The following is a 22,041-nucleotide window of genomic DNA, read 5'->3' on the forward strand; positions in this document are numbered from 1 at the left end:
TATTAAGTGAAAATTCTGTCATGTGTATAATACTTTTTTTTTATTTCTGAATCATTCAAGTACAGATTTCAGCACTAACTTGCCAAGCAATAACTGGTACCATGATCCGCCCACATTGGGAAAAATCATAAGATTTTAAATGACAATGGCGATACGATTAAAATAACGCCTCTATTAGGAAAATTCTAAAGATTTTAGAACATTTTCATAGTCTGCACATACTGGGCTCAAAATAGTTAGACAATACATGGTAAGCTGCAGCATACTAGAGAACTAAGCCGGAGTGTGCAGCACAGTATGTATCCCAGTCATTGACTTCTGCCCAGCAGGGAAGGGCTCCTTAGGTGGTGATCAGCCTGAATGTTTTTCTCTTACAGCCAACATCCACATGACCCTTCCCTGCTATCAAAGGCTGTCACTCCTGGCTTTCAGGAAAGCATTCTGTTTGGAGTACATATTAAATAGAAGCAAACATTCTTAAAGTTGCACTCAATCAAAATGCCTATTCAGGACCAAATTAGAAACAGTGAGAGCCAGAACAATTGAAATCCACGAATGTGGAAGGTGTAGCTTAAGAGAATGCAGGCTGAAAAGAGATGTGCCATTAACGCTTAAAGCTCTGGAATGCATCCTTTTTCCTTTAATAGATATGAGAAAATGAGAACACAAAACACAAGTCAGCAGGGCAAGAAGGAAAATACTTATACACATAATTTGGTACCGGAACAAGTTCATTTGGTATAAATGTCCAAATCTTTACTATTGATGTTAAATTCTATACATTTACTGCACATGGGAAACTCAACATTTAATAATCATTGAAATTAATCTACAGCACTGAGTGAGCAGAGATGGCATTATACCTTCAGGATTGGTGGTGATAGGATATATTTCTCACTGGGTAAAATAGCTGTGTTGTGTTTTGTTTTGCTTTTAAAACCTTCAGTTTCTTCCCTTGTGAATTTACAATGTCAGGTCCAATTTACAGAAAAGAGCAGACACTGAGAATCAAAGGTGGGACTTGAACTCAGGTCACTTGAATGTAAACTCAACATGTGTTTCAAATCCCAAGCTGCCTTCTTCAGTGTTTCACAATTATATCCCTGATAACTACTTAGCCAAATGTGGTAGCAGAATCTAAGCACAAGATGCCAAAAATTATCCATTGTAGGCACTGTAAGCAGGTCTATACTTTTGGAAGAATTGTACTCTACAAGATTTTTGCAGTTTTTGTCTCACAAAAATATTTCCTCCTCTTTGTAGCAGTTGTGGAAAAATGCCAACTTTAGAAGCACGAGTTTTGGTGCTCAGAGGAAAATCTCATATTACACCAATTTATATATCACAAAAATGAAAGTGCCTAATTTTAAATCAATGACCTGCCATAGCTAATACTTTACCATGAATCCTTATTTTAAATTTATATTATTTAGAAAAATGTTTCTAATGATTCTAAAAATAATTGAAAGTTTGTTACGAAAAAAGTTCATTTTTGTCACTGATACCATATATGTTAATATATAGTCATACTATGTAGTATTATATAGACATATACATATATATATTGATTGCTTGCAGATTGATGGTGTCTTTGTATTCATTTTACTCAGAATTCAATTCATATGATTTTCAACATCAGCCTTTCAATATGTTTTTCATTGTTTAATACAATGTGTTTTTGCTTTTCATGCCTATTCTTGAAAATATTTTAGAAATCTGTAATCAAATGTGCACTATATTAGATGCTTACTAGCTTAGAAATCCATTCAAAACAATATCACATCTTGACAAATTTTGCAGCAAACCCATGAGAATACACCAAAAAACCCTAGATTTTAGAAAATAACCCTTAGAAGTGACTTCATTTCATAAAATATAAATTTATCTTCAACTCCCTTGGTTCATTCTTATGGCACTGAGTTTACTTTTCCATGGAAGTTACTACAGAAAAGCTGTTCAAGCTAAGAAGTTGTGTTTTGTGTTCTGTTTGTGCTCAGTGTGAAGTTACATGAGGCACACAAAGAAATGTTCATTGTTCACCACTGCCATATAATCTTTACATGAGATACTTTTTCTGGGGTCTGTGAAGAAGCCAGTTGATTTGGGTTGCCTGAATTCACCTGGGAATAATCAGTTAGACTGTATCATCGTTTTTGTTTCCAGATGGAGTCTCATTCAAAAGGAAACCAAGATGAAAGGACTTTAGTCTATCTCCATTTCAGAGTATAAAATCCTTTACCTGCCCTACCTTATTCCTTCCTTACATGGTCTCTGTGAACTACCTCTCTTTTGTACTCCTATTTGGTGAGAAAAACATCTCATTGATTTACCTATGGCCTCACTGAAGAGAAAAGATTAGGATTCCAAAAACACAAGCTATTTCTATCCAACCAGCTTTATGTCATTTAAAGCTGAGTGGTTGATTTTTTTTGTCATTTTTCATAGATATCCTTAGAATGTCTCAAGTTTATATTTGAGGTAGAAGGGATGGAAAAGTGATCTGAAAATTCTAGGAATAAGTGCCAAGAACTCAACTGCCAAAGGTTTCATCCTACAAGATCTGTAACACAGGCAAACTCCATAATATATACTACAAAGGACTCCTAAAACACTACACTTATTTATTTTCCAATACACAAGGTGAAAAAACAAACATATTGTGTAAATTCTGCTTGCAACAGATAAAATATACCAGTGCATCATTGAAAAGAAAACTCTTGCAAGTAATTTAAAAAGCCATTACAATTTTAGCCCCTCTGAAAATACCTTCACCTCTCTCCTTCCCTCTCTTTCCCTGCCTTCTGTTCTTCCCCTCTCAATCACTCTCTCTATCTTTCCCTCTTTCCTTCTCTCTTTTCCCTTTTCTCCATCTCTTCCTTGCCTCTTCACTCCCTCTCTATTTAGCTCCTGTTAGAGCTAAAAAGTACAGAATATCCACTATGAGGTCTTAACTATTGTTAACTTATGAGAATAGGTTCTTCCTTTGGAGATTTTTTTTCTTCCTCTCTTCAAAGACCTTTGAAATCAGCTTCTTTTGGAATAATGCCTGAAAGCTAACTGGGCTGGAAAACAGCCACAATGTTCCCGTGATTTTTAATTTATTTTCTAAACCAATGGCCAATCATGTCATATAAAACCATTAAGAATAACCCAGGGCAGGTTTCTTATACTACCACTAAAATAGTCAGTGATTGTAAAGAAAATCAAATACCTGTGCATTTTAAAGGATTACATTTATGACTAAAGGGCAACACTCTATTAAGCATTTATTTTTCCCTTTAGAATATTTAGGAAATTACATTTAGGAAACATTCATTTTTGGAAAATGCCCTGCTCTGAAGGCATACAATTCCCACCCAATAAAATAAATTCAAAACTAATTGTTATTTTTTAGAACTATTTCATTTTCAATTATTTTTCTTGTACTATGTCTATATAATAACTGGTTCTATATGGCTTAGCAGATTTTGCAAGCATGGAATTTTATTTTTGTGTTTACAACATCACTTATCTATTCTTTCTGTCCATTTTTCTTCAGCATTTTAACCTTTTTGTTGCAAGACCAGGACTCAAACTTAGTACCCAGTGCTTTGTTCTTTGGCTGGCACTCTACCATCTGAGCCATGCCTCCACCCCCAGAGAGTATTTTCTTTTTATAATTTCTTCATTTATACTTTCCTACTCCTAGTCATCTGCTAATTTTAGTAATTTTTAAATGGAAAATAGAAAGATCTCTATCTTATGGTCAACTGTGCCTATTTTTTATGATCCAACTCCCTCTCTCTCGCTCTCTCACTCTCTCTCTCTCTCACACACACACGCACGCACACACACACATACACACACACACACACACACACACACACACACACACACATGCACTTCATTCCTCAGAATAAGAGTTTAAGAGCTCCTGGAGCAAGAGCATATTTGACTTTCTATTATATCTTTTAGGCACGTTCAATAGATAGCTAAGTGGCTCCTTGAATAAAGTGGGTTCTATCATCAATAGGTCTACTTAAAAGGAAGTGGGTCAAATGATGTAAAGAAGAGATGCCTTTTGGAAAAACTGTCATATAATCACCTCACACTATGTAGTCCTTGACCCTGTGATTCTAAGGGTTGGAAATTTAACACATTACAAAGGACAGTTTCCTTAACTTCTTAGACTCAATTTTAGACTCAATCCAGAAGTACTGGAAAGCCAGAATTAATAAGAATCCAGATAGCTATTGTTAATGTAAATCCTAACTTAATTAATATAATTAATAGATAAATAATATAATGTGAATGAGTCATGTTTAAGCATGAAACTAGTATTTGTTTCACTTAAAGTAGTTTTACCCTTAAATGAATTTGGCAAAAAGAACATTGTATGTTGATGGTGCTATTACAAAAAGTAAAATGCTAAATGAGAAATTGATTAATACAGTCTGTGTGCTAAGCAGGTAAAATAGTCAAATGTCATGGAACATTAAACCTGTAAAGTATTTTGATTAAAAAGGCTTTTAAAAATCACGTTTTCCCTCAGATGGCTGCCCATTTTTTTCTTAGTTCACCAACATTGTTCCTGACATGGTCATTAATACTGCATAAATGCTATATAATGGTGATTAAACTTTGGATTATTTAATAGAATTAGAAATAATGTTGAGGCATGTTTTCAAGTATAAGGAAATGTCCAATGGCCCCAGAAGTCAAGTGAATAAGACCACTCAAATCAATGTTTAGATGACTGCAGTCTTATAAGTTTTATGGTCTTCTTGATGGGCATTTTAAAAAGGTAGAATATTATTTCAATGTCAATTACATTAAATTCCAAGTATAAGTAAAATAGAAGTAGAATATTTCATACAGAAATATATAACATACAACAACCATATAATATATAATTATATAATTACAATTATAAAAGAATAAGATAGAAATTTAAATTCATCATGTGGCTTTTGGTTCATCTCCTGGTGATATAATAGTGCTCTGAAGATTCTGCAGATTATATATTCTATTATATCCAAATCATAAATGCAAGCTGGGTGCCAGTAGCTCATGCCTGTAATCCTAGTTACTCAGGAGGCTGAGATCAGAGGATCACAGTTTGAAGCCAGCCAGTGCAGAAAATTCAGTGAGACTCTTATCTCTAAGAAACTACTCAGGAAAAGCTGAAAGTGATACTTTGGCTCAAGTAGTAGAGTATTAGTCTTGATCACAAGGAGGCTTACAGACATTGCCAAGGTCCTGAGTGCAAGCCCCAGGACTGGCAAAGAAAATATAAAGAAAAGTAAAAAGGAAACCAAATCATAAGTCGAATGTTTCAATGTTTATGCTTGCATACTTCCACTCCCAAATCCATATGTTAAAATCCTAATTCCAAACTGATGATGATGATGATGATGATGATGATGATTATATTAAAAGATGCAGATGCTGAGAAGTTGTTAGGTCTTTGTCATCAGAAAATAGGCTTCATGATTAGACTCCTTATACAAGAGAATCCAGAAAGACAACTGACCCTTTCACTATGAGATGGCACAAGGCGACATGGTCTAAGAGCCAGGATGAAGACTGCTAATTAGACAGTCTGAATTAGGACTTCTCAGCCTCTAGAATGATAAAAATTAAGTATATAATGTTTATAAGCTATAAGAATATAATACATTAAAAATGATTAGGCAGACCAATATAGTAAGGAATAGTTTTGTTTTTCCACAAGCATTTAAACATATTATTTGAATTATGTTCACATAAAATAATTAAATGGATTCTTAAAATAAACAAGCATCAGTTTTTAAATTTTGCTAGTCAATCATTTTCTTTCTTAAATTATATCATAGTTTATATTTGGAAATTTTCTTACCCTCTCATTCTAAGGCCATAGAATTTGGATACAGCTGACTTCAATTAATATCTCCAAGAATAAGATATGTCCTTGGTCAATCATATCTTTGTCAGAAAAATCCGTTTCAAGGATAGGTGAATGACTCAATAGAGACTCACCTAAGATTTGTTTGAGTTACTGAGGTAAAAATGAATTCCTGTTTTCATTGGTTAAAAAGAAAAGAAAAGAAACAAACAAACAACAACAAAAACCCACCAGGTGCTGGTGGCTTACACCTGTAATCCTAACTACTCAGGAGGCTGAGATCTGAGGTTCAAAGCCAGCCCAGGCAGGAAATTTCATGAGACTCTTATCTCCAATAAACCACCAGAAAACCAAAAGTGGTGCTGTGACTCAAGTGGTAGAGCATTAGATTTGAGCTGAAGAGCTGAGGGACAGTGTGCAGGACCAGAGTTCAAGCCCCATGACTGACAAAAGAGAGAGAGAGAAAAAAGATTTTAGCCCTGTGAAAGTAGTGGCTGTCTTGCCACTATTTGAGAGCTGAGTCTGAAGCCATCATTAAGGGAAACAGAGAAAAGGAAAAGATATTTCCAACAAACTATGATGTCCACAATATCTGAGCTAAGTGTAGGAGACATTTTTATTTTCTTTGCTGGTTACTATTTTACCTGGCTGCCATTTTATAGAAGCTACATCATTAAATCATGCGGCCAGCTTGAGGAATGGAACATATGGATGCTTCATAACATTAATGATAATCATATTCTATAAACCATGAGTTAGTTCACAATTATGGTATAATTAACTCAATCCATATAAATATTCCTCTGCTCACAGTGATTGGCTGATGGAGCCAGATCTTCCATCAATCTGTACCTGAAGACTATCAACTAATGATTTTAACCAAATGATCAATTACATTAATAATCTTTTTAAAGTATTTTCATTTCGATCATTTTTCTCCTACATGTAACCACCATTGATAATCAAATGGAGAGTCTTATTTCTCTGGGCTTTCAACTTAAACAAAGTAACACTTTTATTTGTTTCAGAAAATACAGGTTTTTTCACTTGAAACTGTGAAAAAAGAGTATTATAAAATTATTTTCACTTTGAATGTAGCAATATATTTCTATCCAAATCATTTATAGATAGATAGATAGATATAGATGTATGATATCTAAGTAGATGATGAATAGATGATAGATAGATGGATAGAAAGAGTGGGAGATGGATATATAGGTAGAGAGACAGACAGACCAACAGACAGATAATCTTTCAAACCTGGTAGAAAATGGTGATGTTTTCTCCCAAGAGAAATTTGTTTATAGTGATATAGGGAACTACCATGTTGGCAAAGACTTTTTCAAAATACATGATTAAAAATAGTAGTTTTCGTTTTAGATCCAACAAACTTAATTAGAACTTCTGAGAACAAATTTAATTGTCACATGAAATACATAAGAAAATCCAGTTCTCATATTGATCTGTATAAACAAAGTTAAATACTTCCATATCAAGAGATAATTTTATATCAGTACATGAGTTCTTCCTATTCTCCAGAACTAGTCCAACCAATCAAACTCAGGGTTCCCCTTTCCCTCTAAAAATTGTTTCCATCTGGATCCCTTTCCCGTATTCATCATAGCAGTTTGTCTAGAGCAAGCCAGACTCGGCATTTCCCTACTGCAAATGAACTCATGCCTTTTCATCACTGTCTATTCTGAAACGTGTCATTCTAATCCTTTCTAAGTTGGCCTTGACATATGTACTGTATACATCCACCATTCACTGTTGCCCATTCCCAACTGTGACACGCTTTTTCAGGTCATCATGCCTCCCGTGTGTGATTTCCTTTACCTCCCTTCAGCAGTATCAATGACAGCTCTATGCTTCTTTCCTAATTCTTACAGAAGAAATGATCATTTTTATATAACTATTTTAAAGGTTATGTATCCTTCAGTAAAATATTGTAACATACTAAAATTACTAAGGTATTAGCTATATCAAGCATCAGTCATCATGTCCAACTCAAACAAAAGAAGCCAGTACTAAATAAGTGGAGGAAATTCTAACCTAAAATAGTGAGAGAACAGTAAGATGTTTTGGAAATAACTTATTATACCACTCTGGTCTACCCTTAGTGGTAGGTATTCCAAACTAAGGAAATCAAGTTTTCAAATCAGAAAATATGACTTCAAAAAGTTACAGTAACTACTTTTTATAATAGGCTTTTTTATAATAGTAATAAGAATTCTTTCTGAGTTATTGTAGCAAATAGTAAGACGATTGGTATTTCCAAATGTTATGTAAGTGTATATTATCACAAGTGGATGGTTTTAATAAATATGAATAATGTCACAAGCAATATTTAATCAATATTTAAGCTATTAAAATATATTTAAAAAAGGAAAAACTAGCAACTTCTGGTTGATAACTTTTCCTCATTCCAGCATATATAGTTTCATTTTAATACTTTTTTGTATGCAACTGTCTCCCTTACCAGATCATAACTTTTTGAATACAGAGATTCTCTCCTCTTTAAAGGCTCAAGATTGGATCACAAGCATAAGGAAGGTAGCAAAAGATGGCATACCTTGGCTCTCACCATGTCAGAATCAACCTTATATGTTAGCCTTTATGTGAAGAACCAGCAATCAAACTCAGAAACAAATTAGACTACTTTTTAAATTGAGCTTATGACACTGGTGATTGAATTATTGACAAATTGAATCAGGTATAGTAATTACCACTGTTTTATACTTACTAATAATCAGACAGTGAGTAATCCTTATTTGTCTTAAGGATTATGCTGATATCTCCCCAAATCCACATGGTATAACTACAACCTAGAATTGTAAAATTGCTTATAGGGGTAAAATTTATACCAGAAAAATTGACAAATACCACAAGGGGCTCGTCTCCTTTTTCCCAGAGAGACAGGTAAACGTTCATAGCACATCATAGGCTATAATAGGCAGAATTATCCCTCTCTCATTAAATATGTTCAGCAAGGTTATCTCATTCTGCATGAAGTCTTTGAAAATTAAAGAACTATTAATTGATGTTCATTTTCTTCATGTCTGAGATATTTTCCACCTTTAGGGCTTTAATTATAAATTTTACCTACTGAAATAAACAGTGAAATCTAATTCATCTTGATGGGGAAAATGTACAGAATAATTTATTCAGTCTTAATTTCAAGATATTTCTAAATCTGAAATGAAGCAGGCCTTCTGGGTATCTTAATAATGATGAAGCAGTTGTTTGGTTTTTGAACATCAAGGAGACAGACAGCAGTATTGTCAATATTCTTTGCCAACCTCATTAGCCTCTTCTTAATCAGTTTCTCTTATGATTATGTATTTTACTCTGCTTTGGAATTTTTCTTGGCATCCTCTACAGTTTTCCTCAATCAAATTCATTCTTATGTCTTTTTTATTTAAAAGTTCCTGTATCTTTTCTTTCTAATGTCTTTGTAATCTCTCTAAACTTTTCTACTTTTGTTGCTTTGTACCCACACATTTATCAACTCTGTGAATAGCTTCAAGGCAATGATTAATTGTGCTTAGCTCTAATGATAACCAAAAGTGATCAAAAACAAGTAGTAATCAGTAATACTATTTAAATGCAAAATTGAAAATATATAATTAAGATAATTATTTCAAAATTTATTTAAACACTAGTTTATTTGACCTACAAATTAAGTGGAAATTATGTCCCTTTCTGCATTAGGCACAGGTAAAATGAGAAACACTGTTTACGGCTTTTACAGACTTATGACCTAGATTCAGAAATATGCAATAGAACAAAGTTTGGAACTATATTTCGGTGGTATATACACAGTGTACCTTAAAGATACAGTATAAACCAAAAATTGAGAGGTCATGGAAGATTCTAGAAGAAAGTTTACCTTTCTAAACTAAATGATAAAACTAAGTTGATAAAATGCAAAGACCTAATAGAAGGGTGGTATGTAAAAGAAACAATGCCTCAATGTAAGAGAAAAGACTAGCTAGTACACTCATGTATGAGAATTTTTAGTGAAAAGACAGTAGCTGTTTATAATTGAAGAAATTTTATGATCCAGTAAATCATTTCATATGTCTTAGTCTCTTCTATGCAATTAATCACTCCATAGGTGAGTCAAGAATATAAGGACTAAATTTCCAGTTTTCCTTTTTATTATTCTAAAGGTGATGATCAGAGGAGTTACAGTTACATAAGTCAGGTAATGAGTACATTTCTTTATGAACAGTGTCAACTCCTCCCTCTTTTTCTCCCATTTTTTTCCCAACCCCACTCCCCAAGTTATATAGATCATTTTCAAGTGAGTATCACCGCTGAACTTGTTCACTCTTTGTCTGGCCATTTCTGTATTCCCACTTACCCTTCCCAAAACAGATAAACTTATGTGCAAGACAAAAGGTTCAGAAAACAAAAGCAGCAAAAAAGTAGAGAAAAAAACAAAAAGAAAATAATCAAAACCCTCTTGTTTTCATTTCTTGGAGCTCATTTTGATAAACATCAGTTTATATAATTTGATGCATATAGCTATTGAGCCTTTGATATCCTCTCCTAAGAATATCCTCCTTTGATCTCTCTGTGTGAATGTTTAAATTTATGTGTAATTTATCATATCAAAGTCTATTTTTTTCTTTTGCCATCAGTGTATCTACTTATAGATTTATAGGTACATTCTAGTTACAACAAATGAGGGAAACCATGAAATGTTTCTCTGGGTTTGGCTTACTTCACTTAATATAATTTTTCCAAGTCGTTCCATTTCCTTGTGAATAGTATAATACCATTCTTTCTCATGGATAAAAAATTCCATTGTGTTTATATATCATATTTTCTTGATCCCTTCATCCATGAAGGGAAGTCTGGGTTGATTCCATACTGTGGCTATGGTGAAAAATGCTACAGTGAACATTGTTGTTTTGGTAACTTTAGTGTGGTCTTGTTTGTGATCCCAGGAGTGGAATTTCTGGGTCATAGGCAAGATCTAGGTTTATTCTTTTGAGGAACTGTCATTTGCTTTCCACAGCGATTGAACAAGTTTACTTTCCCATCAAGAGTATAGTAAAATTCCCTTTGGCCACAACCCCACCAGCATACAGCCAGCATTGAACTTAATATTGAAAATTTAAAACCATTACCTATAAAATTAAGAATGAGACAGAATGTCCACTCTCCCCACTCTTCTTTAATATAGTACCATAAATCCTAACAATAGAAATAAGGCAAGAAAAAAAAATAAACGGGATCCAAATAGGGAACAAAGTAAAATGATCCTTCTTTGCAGATGACATGACCTCTTATTTAAATAATCCTATAAATTCCTCCTCCAAGTTACTTGAGCTGATCCAAAATTTTTCAAAGTAGCCAGGATAGTCAACCCACAAAAATCAATAGTTTGTCTGTATGACAACAAAGCTGAAAGGGGAAAACAACTCAATTTTAATAGCCTCAAAATAAATAAATTAAAAAAAAATTTAAATAAATAAATACTTAGAAATTAACATAACAAAACACATGAAGGATCCCTGCTAGGAAACTTTAAAAACCCAGATAAAGAAATTAAGGCACACTTAAGGAAATGGTAAAACCTTCCATACTTCTGGACTGGAAGGATTGACGTCATGAAAATGTCAATACTGCCCAAAGCTATTTAAAAATTCATTAAAAGATCTATCAAAGACCTATCAAACTTTAGTGACATTCTTCAATGATGTGAAGAAAACAATCTAAAAACTCATATCGATTAATAAAAGACCTCAAATAGTAAAAATAATCCTTAGCAGACAGAACAGTGTTGGAAGAATATCAATACCAAGCTTCAAACTCTATTACAAAGACACAGTAATAAAAACAGCTAGGTATTGGCACAAGAATAGACCTAAGGACCAATGGAACTGAATAGAAGCCCAGAAAGGATTAAATTTTCTGTTTTATTCCCTCTCATTCAGTCTCTCTCAATTTTGAGTATGCTTTCTCTCCCCTCTCACATACCCTTTTCTATCTCCCCCTTCCTCCCTTCTTCCCTCCCTCCCCCTCTCCCTCTTCCCCCACTCTCATTTCCTCTCTCTCTCACTTCTTCCTTACATTTTTGGCTAAGGTCTTTCTCTTTTGCCACATCTCAATGCTCAATGCTCAATCTAATTCCTCACTATTGCATACAGAACATGACTGTATCTATACTCTAAATGTTATCCATGTTGCAAATATTGTTACCTCTTCTTAGCCATTGAAAATTGTCTTCACAAAATAAAATACACCATTGTATATTGTATTGGATTTTAGTTTCTACAAAGAAACTTTTCACTCAGTGCTTCTCCCTTGAAGCTTTCCAATTAAGCATATTTAATACTTCAACTGTACTGTGACATGAAGAGTTTCTTCTCTTTGGTATTGTAAGTGTTTGCTTTATTTGGATGACCTTATCTTTTTCATGATTTTGAGAACTTACTACTATTACTTTGTTTAACATATTTTCTAGGATTTTACCTATTACTTCTCATTTTTCAATGCTCATGGTATATAAGCTCATTCTTTTCATGGAGTCATGAACATCTTGAATAGCCTGTTCATACATTCTCTAGATCTCAGCCTCCTGAATAGCTATGATTACAATGGTGAGCCATCTACAATGCGTTTTGACACATTTAAACATCAGTTAATGTTCAAGTGAGAGTAACTAGCTTATCTACAAAGAAATGACAAAAATTTAGGATGATAGGTATACTAATTATCCTTGATCAGTAAAACTTAAGAAAGAAAAAAAGGGATCACTAATCTCAGCACCTTATTTCTCATGTGTATTTCCCAGGGTTAAACTTACCGTATCATTTTCAATGGTTTTTTCAGAGTTCAGGATTGACAATAAGTTATATAATATGCAATTCTACTCAACAATTTGTTCATGGCAATTTCTTCTCTATGAATATGCTAGAATCCGCTTAAACACTTACTTTGGTTTTACTACTTAAAGAATTCTACACTGGATTTTGTGAAAGAATTTGTCTGTAGGAATTCTATGAAGCTTTTATCTTCACAATATAAATCTTTGAATTGATATTTCCAAGACAAATATGATGTTTATATATTACCAACTTTTTGGTAAATTTCTTTCCCAAACTTTCCTAGCAATACCTGTATTCAGCAGCCACTTACATTTTACTTTCCTCATGTAGGAATTCAAAAGTTTTTTCTTATAATTTTTTTTTTTGGTCATAGGGCCTGGACTCTGGGCCTGGGCACTGTCAAGGCTAGTGCTCTAGCACTTGAGCCACAACACCACTTCCAGCTTTTTCTGCTTATGTGGTACTGAGGAATTGAACTTGCGAGGCAAGCACTCTACCATAAACACACATTATATATGTATATATATATATATATATATAATTTTAATGCATGGTAATATAGTGAAGAATTGATTTCTTCTCACTTTGTCTTCTCAGTTTATTCAGGCTTCCATCATGGACAGTCATTGATGACTAATTGTATAAGGTAACACCTATACAAAACTTTTAGTAACTTCTCACTTTCTTCCAGTTGAAGTCTTACAATCAAATACTTTCTTAGTCTGGTCATGACTAATTTTTATGCTGTACCCACCTATTTATCTACTTAAAACTTTAATTTTTCATTTCTCTTATCTTTGTGAATGTTCTTCTATTTAATTGACTCCTTTATACTTTCTACCACTTGAATGTTTTTAATGTATTATAACCTTAACACTTTCAAAATAGAACTAGCCAAAGCATCTTACTCCCACACTTTTTCCTACTTCTGAATACCACCCACACAGATTCTCAGGTCAGAAACTTCCTTATCAGATATATCTTCTAACTAACTGGAAGCTTGTTGTTTCTGTCTGCACATGTGTCTCTAGCCTGTGGTCCTCTAGTCCAAGAGAGCCTCACCCTCTGTGTGATACTGCAGTCTATGGACCTTCTTGATTCCAGTTTACCTTTCCTAATTCCATTCTCATATCAGCAAACCTACAGAAAAGTTTGATTCGAGAAACTGAAAGATTAATCTTACAGTCATTGTTGAAAGCATGCTGTTACTAAGTTCAGTTAGATATAAGCATAAACAAAATAATCTTGCTTCTTAAATTTCATCATTAAATAACTATAATGAGAATACATAAAACCGTTCATGTCTTCTGTTACACTTGGAGTCACAATCTATGGTGTGATGCAAAGTCCTAAATATCTGGCATTGTCCAACTCTCCAGCCCCATTTTGTGCTGATTTCTACCTCATATATATTGCTACAGGTGCAAATTCGCCTACTGATTTTGAATTTTATGTTTGCTTTCTATAAAGTACGTATGGCTATGTTCTACAATCATTCAATAGAAAATACTGGCATGGATTTGAAGGATCTGTGATAAACAGGATTAAGTTGTAACTGTTCAGATGTAGTAACTCATGCAGGTTTTATCTGGGTGACACAGACAGATTTGCAATGAGAAGACTTGTTCAGCATGAGACCAGATAAAGGTTATAGTTTTGAAGAAAAGATACCATTGAGAAGAAAGAGAGGCAATTCAACTCCAAGGGAAGAAGGTTTTAGAAAGGACTTGAACAAATCTAGATGGTGTTGCTCAGCAACACAGTAGGAAATCTCTGCATTACAGAGTTCACTCTGAAGTGAAACAATTCCATGAATCTTTGAAGCTCTGAGATTCTCGATTCTATGACTAGGAGAATGTGAGGCAAAGCTTCTCTAGATATGCTAATAAGTCAATTTATACATTACTGAACATTTACTAATTTAATCTATTTTCTGACAATGATTTGAAAACGAATTTCAACAGATTTCTTAGCTAACTGTTGAATTAGAAAAAAAAACTTATGAGTTCACTATGCAGAGACCATCACTCATTTGATCATATGAAATATACTTCTAGAAGAGAACACATTATAATCAGAAAATATTATCTCTTTTATTACAAGTTTCCAACAGATTCAGCCACTATTGTGAACAAAGAATAATTTATAAATTTGGCATGCTTTTCTCAGTGTTTCCTATGAAATCTTACTGGGAGCTATACTGTATTGACTTCATTAGATTTTTCTGCTTTGTCTTCACTTTATTACCAGTCAGAAAAAATTATAAGAATGTGAAAATAATTATTATTTTATTATCCTTAAGTAGTTGTAAAGACATTTTAATTCTATAGGTCAGTTTGTGAGTACAATGTTTCTCAATCAATTATCATCCTTTTTATCATTTCCCTCTGCCTCTCCCAGCCCCACCTATCTCCTCAATTTGCCATATTCAATTATGTAAATATATGTAAATATATGTGTGTATATATAAATGTGCATATATACAACTGTATATATGTATGTGTATATATATGTATATGTGATAGAAGCACATACATGTCTATGTGCATGTGTATATTCATACATATATATACTTATTTAGACATATATATTGAATATTATTCATTCACTCTTCCTCTCTCCATTTGTCTACCCAAAGAATTTTTACTTGTGTCAGCCTAATAGATGTCAATCACTCTTATAAATATATTCACCATAAACCTTTATTTTTTTAGGATATTTGTGGTCTATTTTTACTCAATCTTCCTAATTATTAATAACTAAATACCAATAATTTTCCTTACAAAGAATTTTACAACCATCCATTGTAAAGTCTATTTCATATTACTACTATATTTCTCAAGCTATTTGCACTAAAAGTTATAAATATACATATATTTTAGCATTTACGTATTAAAAATAATAATTAGTTTCAATACAGTATAACTGTGGAGACAAAGTTTCTTTTGATTTACAATAAGCTAAAAAATACCAGTACATGATGTATGGAAGTATGATAAAAAATGAACTTGAAAGCAACACAGTTATTAAATATGTAGATTAGAACAGTGTTCCAAGGAAAAAGCAGATATTATTATTTTGCAGATCAGAAATAACAATAGGTCAGTAATTAAAAATTAAAAATGTACATTAGTCTATTCCTGTACAAAAAAGAATGCCCAAGACAAATGTTTGATTTTTTGTGTTTATTTATTGTTTTGAAATAGGGTGTCACAATTTAGCCTAGGTTATCCTGGACCTTGGTGGTCCTCCAGCCTCAGCGTTGGTAAGTCTGGGATTGATTATAGGGGTATGCCACCACAAAGCCCTTTACCATTTATATACACATATGACTCTCTCTCCTCTCTCTCTTCTCTCTCTCTCTCTGTCTCTCTCTCTCTCAAACACACACACACACTTAAAATTTTATCACTAAGATTGAGGGAATGGCAGCTATTTTGGGAAAACAACTTTCTTGTGCAATTCACAGTTTAATGCCTGGTAAAGTGGCCATTGTCTATAGTTATACTCCAGGAGCTGAGAAGAGGAGGATTGTGGTTTGAGGCCAGTCAAGGCAAAAAGCTCACAAGACCTTTTCTGAAACTAATATTAAAGCTAGGCATGCTTATGCACACCTATTATCTCAGTTCCATGGGAAGAGTAAATAGGAGAATTGTAATTTAGGCCTGCCTGGGGAATAAAACCCAGATGGCATCCCCAAAATAACTAAAGCAAAAGGGCTCAAGCAGCAGAGGGCTGGCCTACAAACATAAGTACCTGACATCAAACCCCAGCTCTTTAAGAAAAAATCATAATTGATTGACAACAACCTATCCATCATGGTGATATGCAAATTTATTAAAAACATGTTACTGTGAATCTGACACATCTAACCTCCAGTAGCTTTTACGTAATTTTGAAGGATATTTTTATTTCCTTTCCTTAATGACCCCAGCTCTTATTGGTGGTTAGGCCTTGGTGAAAGATGTCTTATCACTCTGACGTGGCTCATTTTTGTTACTGAATTATTGTCATTATTATACAAGATTCAGCACATAATTTTGTCTAGCAGACAATAGTTTCAAGTAATGGTTTTGGAAGAACTTTTTTTTTCTACAAATGTTTTATGTGAGAGATAAAAACCTAGTGACAAAACAGGGCTGGCCACAGAAGGTTGAAGTAGAAAGAGAGGAAAATTTGTGTGACTCCTCTGTGTAAGTGGATTGTATGTAATAATAATTTTAACATGACTTTGTTCTAAGGATTACTGAGTTAAAAACGTTCAAAGAAGGAGCACTGTGGCTAAGTAACTTGTCCCTGGCTTTTGTTTCCATGTGCAGCAGTATGGCCTCTTAAGGCAAAAATAGAAAGGAAATGAGCATGTAACCATAGAAACTGCAGGAGGTAGTTAGGAGAAAAGACACTTAAGATGTAAAAACACCAAGTGAATATGCAATGCATAACAAAAACATATTCATAGTTGTCAAACTGGAGTACAGGTATGAAGACTGTTCATAGTAATAATTGACAGTAATTCTAGCTCATAAGGAGATATCTACAAAGGACCTAAGTTTTAGTGATAGCTCCAAAGATTTAAAAAAGAGCAAAAAAGTAATCTCTTCATTGTAATCTTTGAGTAGAATTGTAGGATTTGATGGAAAGCACATAGAATTTCTGAGTTCAATTTAATTTAAGGGAACATTGCAGTTCTTAATAGTTGAATATTGCTGATTATCCAACAGTTCCAATGAGACGCTAGCATTTGGCATTATTTTCTAATGTTAATAATGCGAATATTGAATCACTGAACTAGGATTATGACTTGTGACAAGAATGAGACAAGATAGAAAAGGAAAAAGGAGGCCTGGTGAAGGCAACTCAGAACCAAACCAATCATTTAGAAACATAGAAGTACCATCTTGGCTTCAAAGAGAAACAACAGGATGCATTCATTACCTCAAGAATAAGTGTCTGTTTGGTGGCAGGGTACATTCCATACTCAGAGAAATGCCAAGATATTTAACAGGGAATACAAAACATTTTTTAAAAAAAAGGAGTGGTAAAAAAAGACCCAGAATTTAGAAAGTATAACAATACCAAAAGTGATTAAGACCAAAGATAAATACATATCTTTGCATAACTTTACATCATACCCTTTGCTCTTCCTGTTGTAGGATGAATTCTCCCACAAAATCACATTTTGGAAGATGGAATATTGGAGTCTTTATTACAATAGAGGTCTGCAGGCTGCCCATTGTAACAAAGGCCTGCAGCCCCCAAATACACATATCACAGTTAGTAAACAGGGCAGAGGAAAGAAAGAACAAAACCAATACAAACAAACCAATCTGGTTCCAATGGAGAACTGAACTGGGACACCATGATGACCAGAGAGAGCCAGGAGACAGGAGACAGGAAAAGATCACGGAGATACACAAGGCAAAGTATCTATGCTGGTCCCAACCTAAATAAGGTCTGAGCAGGGGGAAGGTCCACAGGAAATTCCCAATCCCAGGCACAGGACCAACAGATCCAGTAACCTATCAGCCAAGTGCCAGCCCCTGCCACCAGAGATCTGGGCATGCCCATCACTAGGGAGGCAGGGATATTTCCTTCCCCCAGCAAGAAAATAAGATGCTCAACCCTACAATCCACAATGTGGCCAATATATTTCAGGCCAGACCTGGCCTCGTTACTTTATAATCACATAAATAACCTTGATGTCAAAGACCACTCTGTCTCTTCCTTTGAGCACTCACACTCTGTTAGAGTGTTTCCTCTGCCTTATTTGCATGCCTGTTTGTCCGCTTGCTCTACTCAATAAACCTCTAAGTTTTATCATTGTGATTTGTGCAGAAAGTTGTTTTTGTTTGTTTGTTTGTTTTTGTCTGTCAGTTTTGGGCCTTGAATGCAGGGCTTGGGCACTGTCCCTGAGCCTCTTTGTGCTCAAGGCTAGCACTCCACCACTTGAGTCCCAGTGCCACTTCCAGTTTTTGAGTGGCTTATTGGAGATCAGAGTCTCACAGGGACTGTTTTTACCAGGCTGGCTTTGAACTGCAATTCTCAGATCTCATCTTCCTGGGCAACTACTATTATAGGCATGAGCCACTAGCTCCCAGCCAAAAGAAAGTTTTATTCTGCAATCAATCAAAATCAAGGTCCCTAACTGGAGAGTCCCGACAGCTATAAGGAAACCTCAAAAAACCCTTACTTGGATCTGGTGACAAGAATGGAGTGGTATAAAACTACCAAAAAGAACAGGAAATGGTGCTGAGGTTCAAATGGTAGAGGGCTAGCTTTGAGCACAAGAAGTTCAGGAACAGTGCCTAGGCTTTGAGTTCAAACCCCAGTACCTGTATATGCACAAATGAAAGAAAGAATATATGGAAAGCATGTAGTTAAGCATCATAATAAAAAGAAAATGCAAAATCTGGAGCTAAAGTGTGGCTTATGTAGTACAATACCTGCATGGCAAGCAAGAAATTCTAAATTCAAAGCCCAGTACCACGAAAAAAACAAAAACAAAAACCAAAAAAAAACCTGAAATGATCCTAAACATCCCCAAGTTTAGATTAGTATTGCTTTGTTTTGATATTAGATATAAAGCTCAGTTCCTATTGATATCAAGCAACACCTCTACTACTGACCTACACCCAGTGCTCCAAGGATTTGAAATTTTTGGGTGCTGATATGTCAGGAGTGGAATATTCCATATCTGAACTCATGTAGCTGATTACAGTCAAAATACAAATGCACCAAAAAATATTACATAAAATTACCTTCCAGCTATGTATATAAGATATAAACATGAATTATCCTAGGTTTAGATCTAGGTCCTATCCTCAAGACAGCTCATTACATATAGCTATGCAAATATTTCAAAAATTATTTCACTGTAAAGAATTTCAGATATGGAATATTGAACTCAAATGTTAAAAGTCATTAATAAATATATTCCATAAATTTTTAGGTTTTATTAGAAAAATACTTAAATAATAGTCTTTATTTTATTGTCTTTAATCTTTGTTCAATGTAGGAATGGCAGAGAGAAGCAGGAATGGTAACAGTTTCTCATAATGTCCATGCCTACCTAACACTGCCTTTTGGGAAATAGAAAGTTTGTTTATTTGATGAAAGAAGTAAAGATACTTTAGAAAAAATCAAAGTGGCTACATTCAGATGGAAAAAAAGTTATAAAATTGTGAAAAATAATATATGAAATGAAACTAAGCTATGAGAAAACTGCCAGAGTTTTGTAGCTGAAGAGTTACAGCCATTTTCAAAGGATGTTGTTGGCTTTCCAGCACTTACATTCAAGTTTTATAAAATTCAGGATCACTTTTTACATTTATATCTGAAGATTAGACTTGATTATTGGGTACCATGTGAGGCTATGATACATGTGTACATTGAGTAATATTCAAATCAGATTACCCAGAAGATTTTGGAACAGCTATAGGAAACATAATTTAGGTAAGAAAAATCCACATTTATTAAACTGTTTACAAATCTATAGATGAGAAGCCTCCCAACTTCTCTAGACAATCCTACTGTCAAAGAAACTACTAGCTTTTCACAAAACCACAGGAAAACTGAAAGCTCTGTAATAGCCAAGAAGCCATTAGATCCTATAGGCATGCATAAGTGGGGTGAGGGTGGCCAATGGCCTAGTTCAGGCCCCTCTAGCTAACTTCAGTAGTTTGGAATTGGTATGTAAATTGTTCTAGTCAAAAATTGCACCCATGTGCAATTAGCCCACCATGTAGGCTAACAGTTTAACTTCAGGTGATGTCCCTACTCTTCCTCCATTTAAAGGTATGCAAAGGCCAATTCATAGGCTAATATGCCCTGCTAACAAAGTTGTCTCTCTTCCAAAGCACAGGAAAAATGAGGCCCAGTTAATGACCTTTGTTAGCAGTTTGTCCTAACATGTAGATCCTAGTTATCTGTAAGAATAAGATATTTTGTTTGGTTGTTGGCAAAAGTATCTAAATTTAAGTTTAACTAACACTGACTATTAACCATCTTGAGTCTGTGGCATGATGAGCAAAAGTATCTCTTATCACTGGAATCTCAGAAAACTTAAACCTGATAATCAGTTTTGTGCACTTAAAGATCTTTGTGCACTAGTGTGTGTGTGTGTGTGTGTGTGTGTGTGTGTGTATGTGTGAAGAGAGGGAAAGAGTGTGTATGTTAACATGTTCAAGGTAAAAACTGTTAACACTGCAATTAAGAGTTATCTGGCTTAGCAAAAATGTAAATCTTTTGAAGGTTTAAGGTTTATTTCCCTCCATTCTTAAAATATGAGGCTAAGTATCAGAAATTTAAGCATAAAGATTGTTTATCGCTGTCAAAGACATTGTCTTTCTGGAACTTTAATTTGTATCTCAGAAAGGAATCAAGAGCAAAGCTTGGATTGGGTAAGCTCCTCTGGGGATACCCAAGGAAAGATTGCACCTTTGGGAGCAGGGGATTCCCTCTAGCCAGGACATGACACCTATTGAATGGGTTGGTGTTGCCTGACCTTGAGGGGTAAGGATGACTGACAGAGAAACTGCAGTTCACCTGGCTCCAAGAGACCAGCCTGGTCTAAGGTATGGCCCATTTAGTCAGATGGGTGTTTATATCCATTCCATGAAGGTGCTTCTCTTTCATTTCCTTGCAGACAGAAACTGAAAACCTGACCATAATGTGGGTAAGGTCATTAGTATTCCTAGAAACTGCCCCTTTAGTTGTATTTTTTTTAATGTAAAAGTTTTTAAAAGCAGGGTTATAAAGGAAACAAAGCTACATATCTTTGTATAATGCAATCTAGTCTCAATATGTTAGCATGTACAGTTAGTTCCATGGCCAAAAATGGAACTTTAGATTGCAAGTAGGTATATTTGGTAAAAAGCAAAAAGATGGCCTGAAATGCCTTAAATTTAAATCTGGACTCTGGGTACAGTGCCGGTCTACATGTAATTCTTACATTAAAAAAAAAAAACTATGTCATTTGAGTTGAAAAGTTTTCAAAAAGTCAACAGCCTACAAGAGGGAAAAAATGCAGTTTAAATTCAGGCTACAAAAGATAAATGGGCATTATGAAGGAGTACTACATTGCATTAAAAAGCAACTTTAGCTAAAAGGTTTCTTAGGGTTACTTTAAATGCAAACTAAAGTGATTGGAATATAAAATACTAAAGAAAATTTTATTTAAAAAGAAGGCTTTGGAGAGGAAATTTAAAATGGGTTCCTGTAGAAAGGAAATTTGGGAAGTAAAGATTGCCCTAAATATTTGTTTCAAACTGAAACAAAGAGGGTGGGGAATTAAAACTACCAAACTTCAATTAATTATTTGTTTATGTCAAGGTCTTT

This window comes from Dipodomys ordii, unplaced genomic scaffold, assembly GCF_000151885.1.
Source record: "Dipodomys ordii isolate 6190 unplaced genomic scaffold, Dord_2.0 Scaffold17, whole genome shotgun sequence".
Taxonomy (NCBI): Eukaryota; Metazoa; Chordata; class Mammalia; order Rodentia; family Heteromyidae; genus Dipodomys; species Dipodomys ordii.